Source organism: Sinohyriopsis cumingii, chromosome 9, assembly GCF_028554795.1.
Source record: "Sinohyriopsis cumingii isolate HCF-2022 chromosome 9, ASM2855479v2, whole genome shotgun sequence".
Classification (NCBI taxonomy): domain Eukaryota; kingdom Metazoa; phylum Mollusca; class Bivalvia; order Unionida; family Unionidae; genus Sinohyriopsis; species Sinohyriopsis cumingii.
Genome location: NC_142969.1, coordinates 890,921 through 907,057, shown reverse-complemented (window position 1 = coordinate 907,057; position 16,137 = coordinate 890,921). Strand labels below are relative to the sequence as shown.

General features: G+C 36.6%; 1 protein-coding gene and 1 non-coding gene across 2 annotated transcripts in view; both read right to left on the bottom strand.

The window, feature by feature from the left end:
- LOC149791154 (uncharacterized) overlaps nucleotides 1-16,137 on the bottom strand; it is a 179,682-nt gene that overhangs the window by 80,149 nt on the left and 83,396 nt on the right. The window lies entirely within an intron of this gene.
- Trnap-cgg (transfer RNA proline (anticodon CGG)) lies at nucleotides 6,838-6,913 on the bottom strand. Its single transcript has one exon. It is a non-coding gene; the product is annotated as a tRNA-Pro (tRNA).

Below are 16,137 nucleotides of genomic sequence, written 5' to 3'. Positions count from 1 at the left end.
CAAATCTATTTGATTCCTCGTTACAGATCTGCAAAGATTAATCAGCGATTCTACAAAATATGTTTTTTATAGTCAGTATAAGTTATTTTTTGATACTGAGAAATATTTAACGTTAGAGCTATCTTTCATTTTCAGAAAAGCATATGCGTGTTGTCGATGTTGATTTGATGATTGAACGAGGAAAGCATATGCATTTTGTCGATGTTGATTTGATGATTGAACGAGGAAAGCATATGCATTTTGTCGATGTTCTATGTTGATTTAATGATTGAACGAGGAAAGCATATGCATTTTGTCGATGTTGATTTAATGATTGAACGAGGAAGATACACTAACACTGAATGAGATCAAAGAGTTCGCAAATTATGTTTTAAAAATATTGTGTGTAGAAGATGTGTATCGTTTTGTATGTATATGTACTTCTTATACTAGCTTAAGACGGAAATATTTATTATCTCATCTCTTCAGTAGATAAATTTATAAATTTAATGTCCACGCAGAAAATAAGCCTTACTATAAATTTTTCCAACTTTTGGTATTTTGCTTATAAACTAGGAGATGGTATGTTATAAGTGTCAATGTATTTTACTATACTGTGTTTTATTCTTTTATGAATTATGTATTATGGGTCAGATTCCTAATGAACTGAATAAACTTTCTGCTGTGTTCATTAAGATACGGTACGAGATACTTCTGAATATTATTTTAAAGTGACATCTGAAATGACAATTTAAAGCAATGACTTCAGATATTTTGCGGGGTCACGGGTGGCTGAGTGGTCAAAGCGCTCGCCATCTTTCCTCTGTCCGCATGAGTTCGAGTCTCGGTCACAGCCAGAGTGCGTATGTGGGAATGTTTGCCAGTAGTTTGTGGTTCTTACTTTGGCTTTCCCGGGTTCTACTCGACCAAAAAAAAATGTATAGTCTATCATTTCCTGAAAAATGGCGTAAAAATCTTCGTCTACTGGCAAACACTGTCTACATGTACCAGTGGTCTACTGGTAACAACATCTATTTCTAACAACGACTAATGGTAACAACATCTATTTCTAACAACGACTAATGGTATCAACATGTTTCTAACAACGACTAATGGTAACAACATGTTTGTAACAACGACTAATGGTAACAACATGTTTGTAACAACGTCTACTGACAAAAACGTCAATAGTATTCGGGTTATGATAGCTTATTGAAAGTTTTTATCGTTTTGAGGTAGTTTTTAAGATATGGTTTGCTGAACTTCAAAGAAATTTATCAGTTTTTATATTTAACAAAAGAAGAACAAGGATGCGGGTTTTAGGAAATATGTATTGTAAGAGTACCTAGAATCCGTTAGGAAAAATGTATTGTAAGAGTACCAAAAATCCATACATCAAAGCAGGACTGATTGGCATAAGAGACAAACTAACAGACTGGTTCAGTACTAAATTATAACTAACATATCGGTCAAATACTAAATTACAGTCTCTTGTCTGTGCAGGCGGGGTATGCAGCCTTCTTCTAACAGTAGTTTAAGTTGACTTACTGGGCGATATAGCCGCTAAATAAGCGACTGTTATCTGGAGATTTACTATCCAATTTTGGACACTATCCCTACGCCGACCAAAACTCGGAGGTCATCTCTGTACGTTAAGATTAGCAAAATAGTTCAAAGCACCTGACTCCATTACTTTGTTTTTTTTTAATGGCTTGCTAAGGTCATTCTAATATGTCTCTTGATTGTTACTTAAACCAAGGTAAATTCATCGTAAACTAAATGTGTTAACATGTGTTTTGCATAATGTAAAATTGACAACATTTATTGCAGAAATTCCGTTGTTAAATCTTCAATTTCGGATGAAAGTAGCTTTGCACTCTAAGTTCTTAAATTTGGGAGGTAAGTAGCTTTGCACTATAAGTTCTTAAATTTGGGAGGTAAGTAGCTTTGCACTATAAGTTCTTAAATTTGGGAGGTAAGTAAATTTCGCATATATTCCTCCCATTAATGCCTAAAAGGAAGTGATCGGTTTTGAAGTACACCTGAATTTGTCAAGATGGAAGTTGCCTACACAGGTGTAAATTGCTTTCCAGTGCTGATTTAAATTGTTGCATGTGGAATTTTACACTAGCCAATATGGGTTAGAAGTTGGCATTCAAACTGATAAATTCATGTAAGTCTATGTTATCATAGAAATTTCTAAAAGTCTGATAATGATAAATTCATGTAAGTCTATGTTATCATAGAAATCTCTAAAAGTCTGATAAATTCATGTAAGTCTAAGTTATCACAGAAATCTCTAAAAGTCTGATTGATAAATTCATGTAAGTCTATGTTATCATAGAAATCTCTAAAAGTCTGATTGATAAATTCATGTAAGTCTATGTTATCATAGAAATCTCTAAAAGTCTGATTGATAAATTCATGTAAGTCTATGTTATCATAGAAATTTCTAAAAGTCTGATATTACACGAGTCTTAGTCCTATTAAATCTGAATTGATGGAATTTCGACAATATGAACATAATAATTGCTTCCATAGGATGTATGTTCAATCGACGTGCAAGTGGGGCGGGGGTACAATCTGACTTCAAATTTCCTGCCAAAAAAGCGCATATTTACTGCGATGCTTGAAATATATCAATATCACAGTCTACTGGTAAAAGCGGGCGCACCAGTGTGTGTGTGTGTGTGTGTGTGTGTGTGTGTACTCTTCAATATTACTCCAGCAAACCATGGCCTTAAGAAAATCCGTCCAATAAGAACATTTAATTTATCCGAATATACAAGATTTTACGTTTGGTTCAAGGAGAAAGAACAGCTTTAAAAAGAAAAGTTTTTATGGATCCCGGTAATCAGATTACCCTGTTTCTTGAAGGAAGTCTTCAGCCACACAATATGAATTTTCGTTGTTTTTATTTTCTGCCTTTAGAAACATTAACAACATGGCCGTGCCAGCAATGCTAACATTTATAAATGTATGGAATTAAGCCATGATCAGAACGTCCTTGTCAGCAATGTTAACATTAATAAATATATGGAATTTAGCTATAATCAGTGCAATCTCATTTAAATCGAGAGCTCTGACATAAAAGCGAGATCTCTGACATAACAGTGATGTATCTAACACAACAAAGAGATCTCTGACATAACAAAGAGATCTCTGGCAAAGGAACTAGATCTCTAACTTAACGGTGAGATCACTGACATAAAGGAGATATGAAGGATGTCGTTACTAGCTAATGTTCTGTTGACCATTCGCTTCTTCAGATTGCAACTTTCACATTCATGAAAGTGATAAATTTCATTCGGAACTTTCTGGTTTCTAATGATAACTGACTTTGATATGAAATGCAATGCTAAATCTTGATCGTGATACGCGTTATGATGAGAGTGATGCTACGACACAATAGCTCTTCCGTACTCTCAGACTTGTTTTCACATTATTCAATCAAAGTTGATGGGACTAATTCTGTCTGCCTTTTTACTCCTCCCATTTCAATTAAGTTCAAAGATTAAGTATATTTAGTTTCAAGGACAAGTATATTTAGTTTCAAGGAAAAGTATATTTTGTTTCAAGGAAACGTTTATTTTGTTTTCAAGGACAAGTATATTTAGTTTCAAGGAAAAGTATATTTAGTTTTCAAGGACAAGTATATTTTGTTTTCAAAGACAAGTATATTTTGTTTCAAGGACAAGTATCTTTAGTTTCAAGGACAAGTATATTTTGTTTTCAAGGACAAGTATATTTAGTTTCAAGGAAAAGTATATTTAGTTTTCAAGGACAAGTATATTTTGTTTTCAAGGACAAGTATATTTAGTTTCAAGGAAAAGTATATTTAGTTTTCACCGAAAAGTATATTTTGTTTTCAAGGACAAGTATATTTTGTTTTCAAGGACAAGTATATTTTGTTTTCAAGGACAAATATATTTAGTTTCAAGGAAAGGTATATTTTGTTTTCAAGGACAAGTATATTTTGTTTTCAAGGACAAGTATATTTAGTTTCAAGGAAAAGTATATTTAGTTTCAAGGAAAAGTATATTTTGTTTCAAGGACAAGTATATTTTGTTTTCAAGGACAAGTATATTTTGTTTTCAAGGACAAGTATATTTAGTTTCAAGGAAAAGTATATTTAGTTTCAAGGAAAAGTATATTTTGTTTTCAAGGACAAGTATATTTTGTTTTCAAGGACAAGTATATTTTGTTTCATGGACAAGTATATTTAGTTTCAATGAAAAGTATATTTAGTTTTTATAAAAAGTATACTTTGGTTCGAGTTTTTCAAACTTTCAAGGCTACATTTTTCTAAATATTTATTTATTCATCTATCTGACGCAAGACCTTGTTTGACCGAAACATCCTGAACACAAAGTCTGAACTCGGGCAATCTGACGCAAGGCATTGTTTGACCGAAACACCCTTAACACAAAGTCTGAACTCTGGCTATCTGACGAAAGGCCTTGTTTGACCGAAACATCCTGAACACAAAAAATCTGAACTCGAGCCATCTCACGTAAGGCCTTGTTGGCACAAAAGACATTGAGCAAAAATCAAATTCAGGCTCAAAATTAAAATTCAGGCTCAAAATATACTTGCTAAGAATAAAGATAAATTTACATAAATTTCACAACTAGCTTAGTTTCGTCTACTATGTTGCATACACGGAATTAGTATAGACCCTTGAATGGTACAATGCCGTAATTATAATGTGACCATCAGAACACGGCAACCCGGAAAAAATGTGTGAAGTCATCATGCACTTGACGGGTGAATGCTATAATTTGCCACAATTTATTTCGATTAATTTTTTAAATTTAATTAGTATAAATTATGACAACGTGCTTACTCATTTATAGAAATATTTCCCACTAGAACTAATAATTGCTTCACAATGTTTTGTTTTTTTTTTGTTAGCCTATTCACTGTATATTAGGTTCACAATAAGTACATTTTATCTCTTTGGAAGTCAGGATACATTTTACAGCAAAAGGGGAATATATAAGTTAACTGGGAAAACAAAACATGCGTTATAAATTCGTTTAGAAACTTTGCTTGTTGATCCATCATTATTTGCTTGTTGATCCATCAGTATTTGCTTGTCGATCCATCATTATTTGCTTGTTGATCCATCCTTATTTGCTTGTTGATCCATCCTTATTTGCTTGTTGATCCATCATTATTTGCTTGTTGATCCATCATTATAATTTTGTTCTGGAAGCTGGTTCCATCAGCAAACTGTTAATACGCTCTATGACAACTTACTGATATCAAACGTTTATACTCAAATCTGTTAAATAAATATTATCCCAGACCATTATTGGTCTTGAAATCTTGTGCCCAAAAGCTGGAAGACTATAATTGGTCGTGATATCGAGAATGTAAATCTTGGAAGACAGCTATTGGTCGTGATATCGAGGGTGTAAATCCTGGAAGACAGCTATTGGTCGTGATATCGAGGGTGTAAATCCTGGAAGACCAGTTGTGTTTTTTATTTTAGTACAGCACATAAATATAGTTTTAGAACATATTAAAAACTTCGAAGACAACATGCATTCCTTTTTTAAATTAAACGAGTTTCTCCTTTGCCTTGATCAACTTGCTAATCTCATATTTGGCTCGAAGTTTCCATCGTACTAACATTTACAATTTGTTGGCTCGAGGTTTCCATCGTACTAACATTTACAGTTTGCAAATGTGATGCACGTGTTAAATCTCTCCATTTTAATGAGGCACGTAGCTGCCCTGTTAGAATCCGCCCGAGAAAATCTGGGTAGAAAATGACATTATGTGCTTGTTTCTCTCCATCCTATATCCTTACATCATTTGCCAGGATGAAAAATGAAAAATGAAACATAACCGAGAAAATGGACTTTGTAAGTACTCTTTTCGAAAACGCTGCTATCTAAGGCATGGATGATGTTGTATTTCATATTGAAAATAGCATTAATTTCATTTCAGAACTAAAACTTAAAAACTTAAAAGTAAGAAATTTTTAGCATTAATGCGACATTGATTCATTGGCGTTGCATAATCTAACTGAAAAGTTTATTGATGTTGAACAAAAACGTGAATAAATCAGTTATATCGTACATTGCTCTGCAGAGGAATGAAAGTTCCAGTTCAGAGTTTGTCAGAATACGTACAGAATGTTAATGATTAGTGGCTAACTCGAAGCCAGTGATCCCTTAATGACCACCCTCCCTCTGTCTTTGCTGTTAAATAAAGATGGATCCAGGGGATTTTACAGTTTCTATGGATGAAAGGATTTCAACAATACGTTTGCCCAACGATTAGAAACGTCTTCTCTACGTGTTTGTAATCAGGGCTAGCAATTCTTTTATACACACGGATATCAGCATACTATAGATCATTTTCAGATACTAGTTTTAGCAGGCCAAACCTATCCCATAGTCGCATCCGGTACGGTCATGCACATTTGACGTAGGGCAACTCGAGTGACCAACACTTCTTACAGTACACGAATAGAACATTTGTCATTACAGATCGCCGCAGATAGCAGTATGCAGTAATGTTCCAGCCCACAAGTATAAGAGTTGAACTGTACGTTTTCATAAAGTATTTTTAACAATAAATGAGTATCTATTGCTTTATGTTACTGCATCATGTCTCTCATCTTACCACCCCCACCCACATTTTTTCAGTCATATCGCTACGGTGTCTGCAGTGTAACAGTTTCTAGTGATGCCTAGCACTGGGGTATCATGCCGCAGACACGTAGCATGGTGTCCCACCCAGTCACATTATCCTGACACCAGGCCGACCAGTCATAACACTTACCTCTTAATGCTGAGCGCCAAGCGAGGCAGCTGTTAGTACCATTTTGGTAAGTCTTTGGTATGACTCGGCCGGGGATCGAACCCAGACCTCCCGCATCCGAGGCGGACGCTCTAACCACTAGGCCACCGGAGCGGTCAACTTGTCTAATTAGCAGCAAACAATGAACACCAAAGGCGGCACATCACATATTAAGCAGATTCCTCAAATATTTGCCATTTAGTTAATAAATTAAATGGGAATGAATGTGAATCCCAAAACTGCTTAATGTACATTGGATTCGCTAAAGAATTTACTCTCTGTCTCTCTCTCTCTTTCTCTCTCTCTCTCTTCAGTTTGCTAACTCCTTGCGATACATCTGCAACGGTCATTTGCAACGGACAGTTGCAACAGTACTATCAGCTATGTGTAACTTGTGTGGCTTCTTGGATTGGGCTTGGGATCTGATTACGCTGGCATTAATAATGCTGTGTTCACCTGCATGCATCCATCCACTAACAAATTAATAATATGCAACAAAGAGATTTGTAAGTCCTCATGTTTTCGCGAGTATATAGTCTTTTGAAGACTCGTCTAAATAAACGTAAATTTGTACAAATTGTAAGTCTGGTCACATTGGAAAATTTTCCACCCACCCCTTTACTTTCAGAAATGTATCATCCAGCTTTGTAAGACCTATTAAGGACCGCGGACAGAGTAGGGCAAATTCCGAGGGACCACAACGGTCAGGGGTCCACCGTTGTTTCAATTTGTGATTACTGGGCCTACTGGATAATTTTTCTTAGGGCCCACAAATCCTGTCTGCTGTTCCGGTCCTCTCTGATGCTTTTGTGTTCGTATCTACTTTTTTCGTTTAGGCAGATTACTGAACTATTCACTCGTGATTTTTAAACACACTATTTCTGTGAAGAGTCTACAGACGTCAAACCTTTACAAATTTGTTTGAACTTTCTTCACGAACATACACTATGTTAATGACAATCACTTAAAAGTTGCATTACGTTGATTGCGCATGCGTTAAATATTGGAGTGGAAAAAACCAAATTCGACTCCCTGAAGAAGGTCTATAGTGCTATGCTCAATTTAAATTCAGAACGAAATAATCGGTTCACTTGTCAGCCATTACGCTAGATATTTGGAATCATGACTGCTGCCAAGGCAACCGTTAAAGTATACCACTATCACTTTCCAGACCAAATGCAGATTGATTTTATTAGAGATTTATAAATGCCAAAAGTGTCACAGAAAATAGAAAATGTAACCAAAGGATGTGATCATTCTACTTTGTGTGCCATATGCTGCATAATAGGCAGACGATATCCTGCCTGCAATTTCCGTCTCCTTCGACATCGTATATCCCCGTTCAGACTGGTCGGTTTGTTTTCTAGGATCGAATTGAGAGTGATTATTTCAATATCAAGTGGTCACATGACCAATGTCGTATTCATACAGCTCAGCTGTTACTAGTCTGTGTGAAAGAGAAAAAGAAACAAGAAATCAAACGAAACCTGCAAAATCACTTTGACAAATGGTTGGGGCTTATCGCTGTCTGATTTTAAAGTCCATTTATATAGACTTTGAAGCATATAATGAAAATATCAAATACAATCACAATTCCTGCCACATTATTACTGAAGTCCGTCTTAGTGAAGTCCGTATTACTTAAGTCCGTATGACGTCTGTTTTGGTACCTAGTACCAATTTACTGAAGTCCATGTGATATCTTTGTGATGGCGCTTAGTGTCAAAGCACAGAAGCCCATGTTATGTTTCTGTTTGGTACATAGTACAAATTTATTGAACCCAGTCTAATGTTCTGTTATGGTACTTAGTGCCAGTGTTCTGAAGACCACGTAATTTATCTGTTATGGAACTTAGTACCAATTTGCTGAAGCCAACGTGATGTTTATTTTCTGGTACTTGGTACCAAAAAATACTGAAACCCACGTGACGTTTCTGCTCTGGCATTTATAACCAATTTATTGAAGTCCACGTGATGTTTCGGTTCTGGTACTTAGTACCAATTTACAGTTAAATGATAAATAAACATATGATTACATACATTAAAACATAAAGTTCCATTGCTGTGGAAGAAATAAAAATATGATTGCTGCATCACAAAATATAGGTGTTTGTCTTCAGTTTATTCGCAAAATGATGGTAAACTGAGAATGAAACATGTCTGTCGAAACGATTAGAAAAAAAATGAAAAGTTCGCATGGATTGCAGCGATATAATTGTTAGAACGACAATAACTCATATAGTCTGTACAAAATAATCGCAAGTTATGGTACTTCTGTATAGAATTTGATGATATCAATTAACCATACAAACATGGCATCATTATATATAATTATATGAAATATTTGATGATATCAACCATACAAATATGGCATCATTGTATCTAATTATATGAAATATTGGATTATATCGACCGGACAAACAATGGCGTGACTGTATCTACTTATATGTTATATCATGATTTTATTTAAGTATATGTAATATTTGATGATATCAACCATGCAAACATGGTATCATTTTATCTTCTGCCATATAATGGAACTGATGTTCTGCAAATTTCCGTAAAATGTCCATTTATGTTATACTGACACATACACCATTTTATTTCAACTGCCTTCTTGCATCGTAAATTTTGTTTTCCCAGCTTATTATAAATTGGACCCATTGTTTCAGGTCTCGACAACGATATCCAACATTACAAGCATTGTACTATCTAAACGTAAACTAATAATTTATTTAACTTGCAGAGTCCGCCAAAAATATCCCAGCTAAAAATATATTTGTTGGTTGTCCTGACTGTTTGAACTGCGCAAGTCAATAAAACTTGATGAGAACAGAGGCAAAGAGAAAAAGTTAATACCGCAACAAGTTATTATTTGAATCTATTATTATAACAAAGGAATTTCTTACTCGGAGTACATGTAATATAAATTAATAATTTATTAGAGTTATTCAAGGCCGAGATAACAAGGAAACTTTTTTTTACAAGCATGCAAGGCCGAGATAACGAGGATACATAGGTTATTAGATCTATACAAGACCCAGATAATGAGGTTACCCTCGTTATTAGAGCTACTCAAGACCCAGATAATGAGGCTACCCTCTTCATTAGAGCTATTCAAGACCCAGATAATGAGGTGACTCTCTTTATTAGAGCTATTCAAGACCCAGATAATGAGGTTACCCTCGTTATTAGAGCTATTCAAGACCCAGATAATGAGGTTGCCATCTTTTTTAGAGCTATTCAAGACCCAAATAATGAGGTTACCCTCTTTATTAGAGCTATTCAAGACCCAGATAATGAGGATACCCTCTGCATTAGAAATAGAAAAAGACACTGACAACGAGCTGCACACATCACCAAAATCTGACCTGCAAAGTATTCGGAAATTCTGTAATTTTTGTGAAACCTCTTGACGTGAGGAGGAGACAGCCATTTTGAATTTAATTCACGAAAACTCGGCAGAAACACATACTGATTAGCATGAAGATTTTTGTTTAAGAAGTAAAGTATAACTTAATTATATACAAATATAAAAAAAATCAAAAGTTAGTTTCAAAAATAAATATACTTCATAGTATGAATATGTTTAATTGACCTTCTATTTAGACAATATTCCTTCAGGTATTAGATCGTACGTTTCATATTACTGTGCTGTTTAATAACTTGGAGCTGGGTTTTTCCCTTGATTTCCATGGGAATGAGGAAATCGATCCGCCATATGCATCTGCCGTGTTTGACTAAAAGACTCAGTTCGTACTCTATAGTCTGAGAATGAAAATAGGATTTGATAAAGTGATTTTCAAAACATTTCGATATTTTCTCCATTATTTATATTAAATTATATTACAGTGTACATATGTTAATTTGCCACGCTTGAATAGGTGAACAATTTATATAGATAACATTAGGAATACAACGCCGGGACCCACTTTGTTTTTTATATCTGGAAGTAAACTTGTTTGCAAAAAGACATTAATGATTAAGATCGATGGTGAAGAAAAATATTAATACATTTATATGATAATTCTTTGTAATGATTTTCACTGCCTATTCATGAATAGTGCCTAGAGTGTTTATGGGCCTAGTACTTTCCTAATTTGCTTGTAGTTATATCCATCAATTAGTGTATACATTATACTTGACTAATTTGCTTGTACTTACATCCAACGGGGCCTTGAGTGGCCGAGTGGTCTAAAGTGCTCTCCGTTACGTATCACTGCCATCTCACCTCTGTCTGCGTGGGTTCGAGTCTAGGATTCGGCCAATGTGGGTGTGTGAGAAAGCTTGCCAGTAGCTTCTCGTGGGTCGGTGGTTCTTCCTGGGGTTTTCCCGGGTTCTTCCTCCACCATTAATACTGGCCGCCATGTATAGCCTATCGTGTGCTGAAAAATGGCGTTAAACCCGACAACAACAACAACAACAACTTATATCCATCAATTAGTGCATACATTATCCTTGACTAATTTGCTTGTAGTTGTACCCGTCAATTAGTGTATACATTATCATTGACTAATTTGCTGGTAGTTGTATCTATCAATTAGTGTATACATTACCTTTGACTAATTTTCTTTTAGTTATATCCATCAATTAGTGCATACATTATCCATGACTAATTGGCTGGTACTTATATCCATCAAATAGTGTATACACTATCCTTGACTAATTTTCTTGTAGTTATATCCATCAATTAGTGTATATATTATCCATGACTAATTTGCTGGTACTTATATCCATCAATTAGTGTATACACTATCTTTGACTAATTTGCTGGTAGTTGTATCCGTCAATTGGTGCATACATTATCATTGACTAATTTTCTTGTAGTTATATCCATCAATTAGTGTATATATTATCCATGACTAATTTGATGGTACTTATATCCATCAATTAGTGTATATATTATCCTTGACTAATTTGCTGGTAGTTATATCCGTCATTTGGTGTATACAGGGCCGGCGCTACCATATAGGCAAACTAGGCACCCGCCTAGGGCGCTGATTTCAGGGGGCGCATTTTTAAAAAAATTATTGTTTATAAATTTTGAAATTGATATATTCGGGGGGGGGGGGGGGCCGCCAAAATCTAACTCTGCCAGGGGCGCCAGATAGTCTGGCAGGGTCTGGCGCCGGCCCAGGGTGTATACATTATCCTTGGCTAATTTGCTGGTAGTTATATCCGTCAATTGGTGTATACATTATCCTTGGCTAATTTGCTGGTACTTATATCCATCAATTGGTATGCAGCAGCGCACGTAAATATTCTCTTGCTTCTATCTTGGTTTTTAGAAATGGAAAAGAAATAGGATGCAAAGATGTATCGTTGGTAGTAAAATCGAATGGATTACGACAGATTATCATACAGACAAAATCGGTGAAAAATATTGGGATTCATTATAAAGTGACCAGAAAATTATGTTGTGACCTGGGAATAAATCTATGGCATACTATGCCCGGAATGAGTTTCGTCTGAGTTACCTGGGATGAGATCTCTCGCACACTATGCCACGGATCATTTTCTTTTGTGACCTGGGACTAGAGTTGTCGTTCACTATACCACGAATAATTTTCATATAAGTGACTGGGGACTTGATGTGTCGTACACTATATCACGAATAATTTTCATTTAAATGACTGGGACCTTGATCTGCCGCCTACTATGCCGCAAGCGATTTTCATTTGAGTGTACGTATTTACATGTCTCTTTTCATAACGTTCAAACTCATTTAGAGGAAGAAAAAAATAAAGTAAAATATTCTTGCAGCAGCAAACGTCAAGCACAGTGGCCTACATATCCGGTCGAAATAATACAATTTTAAGTTCAACTAGTAAATCCTGTAATTCCTTATCTCGTGGCACCGCAAAGTTGCCATGCCAACCGCATCTGCGATAAATGTTTGCCGAAATAATGAAAGTCCAACATACATGATGATTTGCCATTGAAGAGCTTCTACCTAAAATTAGACAAAAGTTTCTTCTGGTTTATGAGATTACGGTAATCGCTATTCTCGCGTTTGTTTATATGGTTATTGAGATTACAGTAATCGCTGTTCTCAAGTTTCTTTGTGGCTATTGTCGCAATCATCTATGCATCATCTATAATCGCAGATCCTGTCCTAGTGTTTGAGAAAGGAACACCTTTGCAACAAATGAATAATGTCCGATTTTCTCAATAAATGAAAAGTAATATTACCAATTTATGAAATTTATTTTATTTGTAGGCAAACATTTTTGCAAAAACAAAAGCTTTAAATCTAACTTTCGTTTTCAAATCTAACTTTCGGTGTCACATGTAAAATACAATAACAGAAAATCGATCAAGACATTACCTAATAATTGTTTTCAAGAAACAGTGTCAACCTCAGCTCTAGCACGAACCTTCAAGAAATAGTGTCAACCTCAGCTCTAGCACGAACCTTCAAGAAATAGTGTCAACCTCAACTCTAGCACGAACCTTCAAGAAATAGTGTCAACCTCAGCTCTAGCACGAACCTTCAAGAAATAGTGTCAACCAGTGGCGTCGCTAAGGGGGTGCGGACCGCACCGGGTGACACCATCTCAGAGGGGTGACACCAAAATGAAAAATTGCAAATTTTACAGAGCACACACTGCTCGGTCTAGTCGGATTTCATAAGCGGATAACCGATCATAGTTAAATACATGACTAGCAGGCACAGCAGTGGCGTCGCTAGGAGGATGCGGGGGGTGCGGATTGCACCGGGTGACACCATCAGAGGGGGTGACACCAAAATGACATTACTAAGGATTCTGTATGGTCTGTTACGGAAGGAGGACCATGGGGGTGACACCATGAGCTACCGCACTGGGTGACACCAACCCGAGTGACGCCACTGGTGTCAACCTCAGCTCTATCACGAACCTTCAAGAAATAGTGTCAACCTCAGCTCTAGCACGAACCTTTAAGAAATAGTGTCAACCTCAGCTCTAGCACGAACCTTCAAGAAATAGTGTCAACCTCAGCTCTAGCACGAACCTTTAAGAAATAGTGTCAACCTCAGCTCTAGCACGAACCTTCAAGAAATAGTGTCAACCTCAGCTCTAGCACGAACCTTCAAGAAATAGTGTCAACCTCAGCTCTAGCACGAACCTTCAAGAAATAGTGTCAACCTCAGCTCTAGCACGAACCTTCAAGAAATAGTGTCAACCAGTGGCGTCGCTAGGGGGGTGCGGCGGGTGCGGACCGCACCGGGTGACACCATCTCAGAGGGGTGACACCAAAATGAAAAATTGCAAATTTTACAGAGCACACACTGCTCGGTCTAGTCGGATTTCATAAGCGGATAACCGATCATAGTTAAATACATGACTAGCAGGCACAGCAGTGGCGTCGCTAGGGGGATGCGGGGGGTGCGGATTGCACTGGGTGACATCATCAGAGGGGGTGACACCAAAATGACATTACTAAGGATTCTGTATGGTCTGTTACGGAAGGAGGACCATGGGGGTAACACCATGAGCTACCGCACTGGGTGACACCAACCCGAGTGACGCCACTGGTGTCAACCTCAGCTCTAGCACGAACCTTCAAGAAATAGTGTCAACCTCAGCTCTAGCACGAACCTTCAAGAAATAGTGTCAAGCTCAGCTCTAGCACGACCACATCTAATCATAACGAGGATATTGAACACAAATTTTGATGATAATGTTTCCTCGGCCAATTTATCAAAATTGGTATGTCATCTGAGACTGTTAGTACTCTCTAATATCGATAATAACTGGAAAGAAGGCTCTAGCAATTTCTCATCGGATTGAGATGTACGTTATCATGCTTATGATATTTCCGACGTGTACGTTATCATGCTTATATTTCCGACATGTACGTTATCATGCTTGTGATATTTCAGACATGTACTTTTTCATGCTTATGATATTTCAGACAATATCGATAGTTATGGCACGTATATGAATAACGTAAATGACTCAGAATCAATTATTAGTCTTAAAGACATGAAAATCTTTTTGTTCTAGGAACAATAGTTTAAGAAAATCACAAATTCGAGGAAACCCTCAAAATTTCGTCAAATACAAGGGATGTTTCCTGTAGGAAAACTATATTTTATGACCGTATTTAAAAATCCCCTTTGAGGGGCTCCGAGTGGTCGGGTGGTACAAAGCACTCGCCTTTACAGACCACTGCCATCTCTCCTTCGAGTCTCGGACTCGGTCAATATCGGCAAATGAAATCTGACTGGGCCAATATGGGCATTAAACATCGGACTCGGTCAATATCGGCATGTGAGATCGGACTGGGCCAGTATGGGCATGTGAGAAAGCTTGCCAGTAGGTCCCTAATCCTTTTCTCCCTTTGTAGCTTAAATAAGTCAATAAATATAAGCGGCCAAAACGATACAGTGTAAAACCAGTTTTCAACTAAAATAAAACCTCCAGAAGATATGAAATAAGCTATAAAAAAATTCAGAAAATAAATGTTCTGTGCGTTAGCTTTTTCCTAATGAACTTTAAATTCAGCTTTCAACATTTAACTTATCTGGTATAAGGCTTCAATCGTTAGAACTTTAAAAGAAAAGGAAATATGGCATATGTTTGACTCCTCATAAACTTCTCTAAGCCTAACACCAATAAACCTCACTAACCCTAACCACCATAAACCCCCACTAGCTCTAACCTTCATAAACCCCACTAACCCTAACCCCCATAAACCCCCACTAGCTCTAACTTTCATAAACCCCACTAACCCTATCCTCCATAAACCTCACTAATCCTAACCCCCATTATACCACACTAGCTCTAATCCCGGAAATCCTACTACCCTAAAATTAAACAGACATTTTTTTTTCTTCGAATGAAATCCATGTTGTAGATACCATTCTGAAGCAGCTTCTTGGAATTCATTTACTTCTCAAATGATGTTAAAACTAAAGAAATATGTCTGATTACAGGGGAGCCAAACTTAAGGGAGATAAGAGTGGACATGGAAGATATTTTGATTACAAGGGTGTGGTGGCAATCTTAAGGGAGATAAGAGAGGACATGGAAGATATTTTGATTACAAGGAAGTGGTGGCAATCTTAAGGGATATAAGAGTGGACATGGGAGAGAATTTGATTACAAGGAAGTGGTGGCAATCTTAAGGGATATAAGAGTGGACGTGGGAGAGAATTTGATTACAAGGAAGTGGTGGCAATCTTAGGTGAGATAAGAGTGGACATGGGAGAGAATTTGATTACAAGGGTGTGGTGGCAATCTTAAGGGATATAAGAGTGGACATGGGAGAGAATTTGATTACAAGGAAGTGGTGGCAATCTTAAGGGATATAAGAGTGAACGTGGGAGAGAATTTGATTACAAGGAAGTGGTAGCAA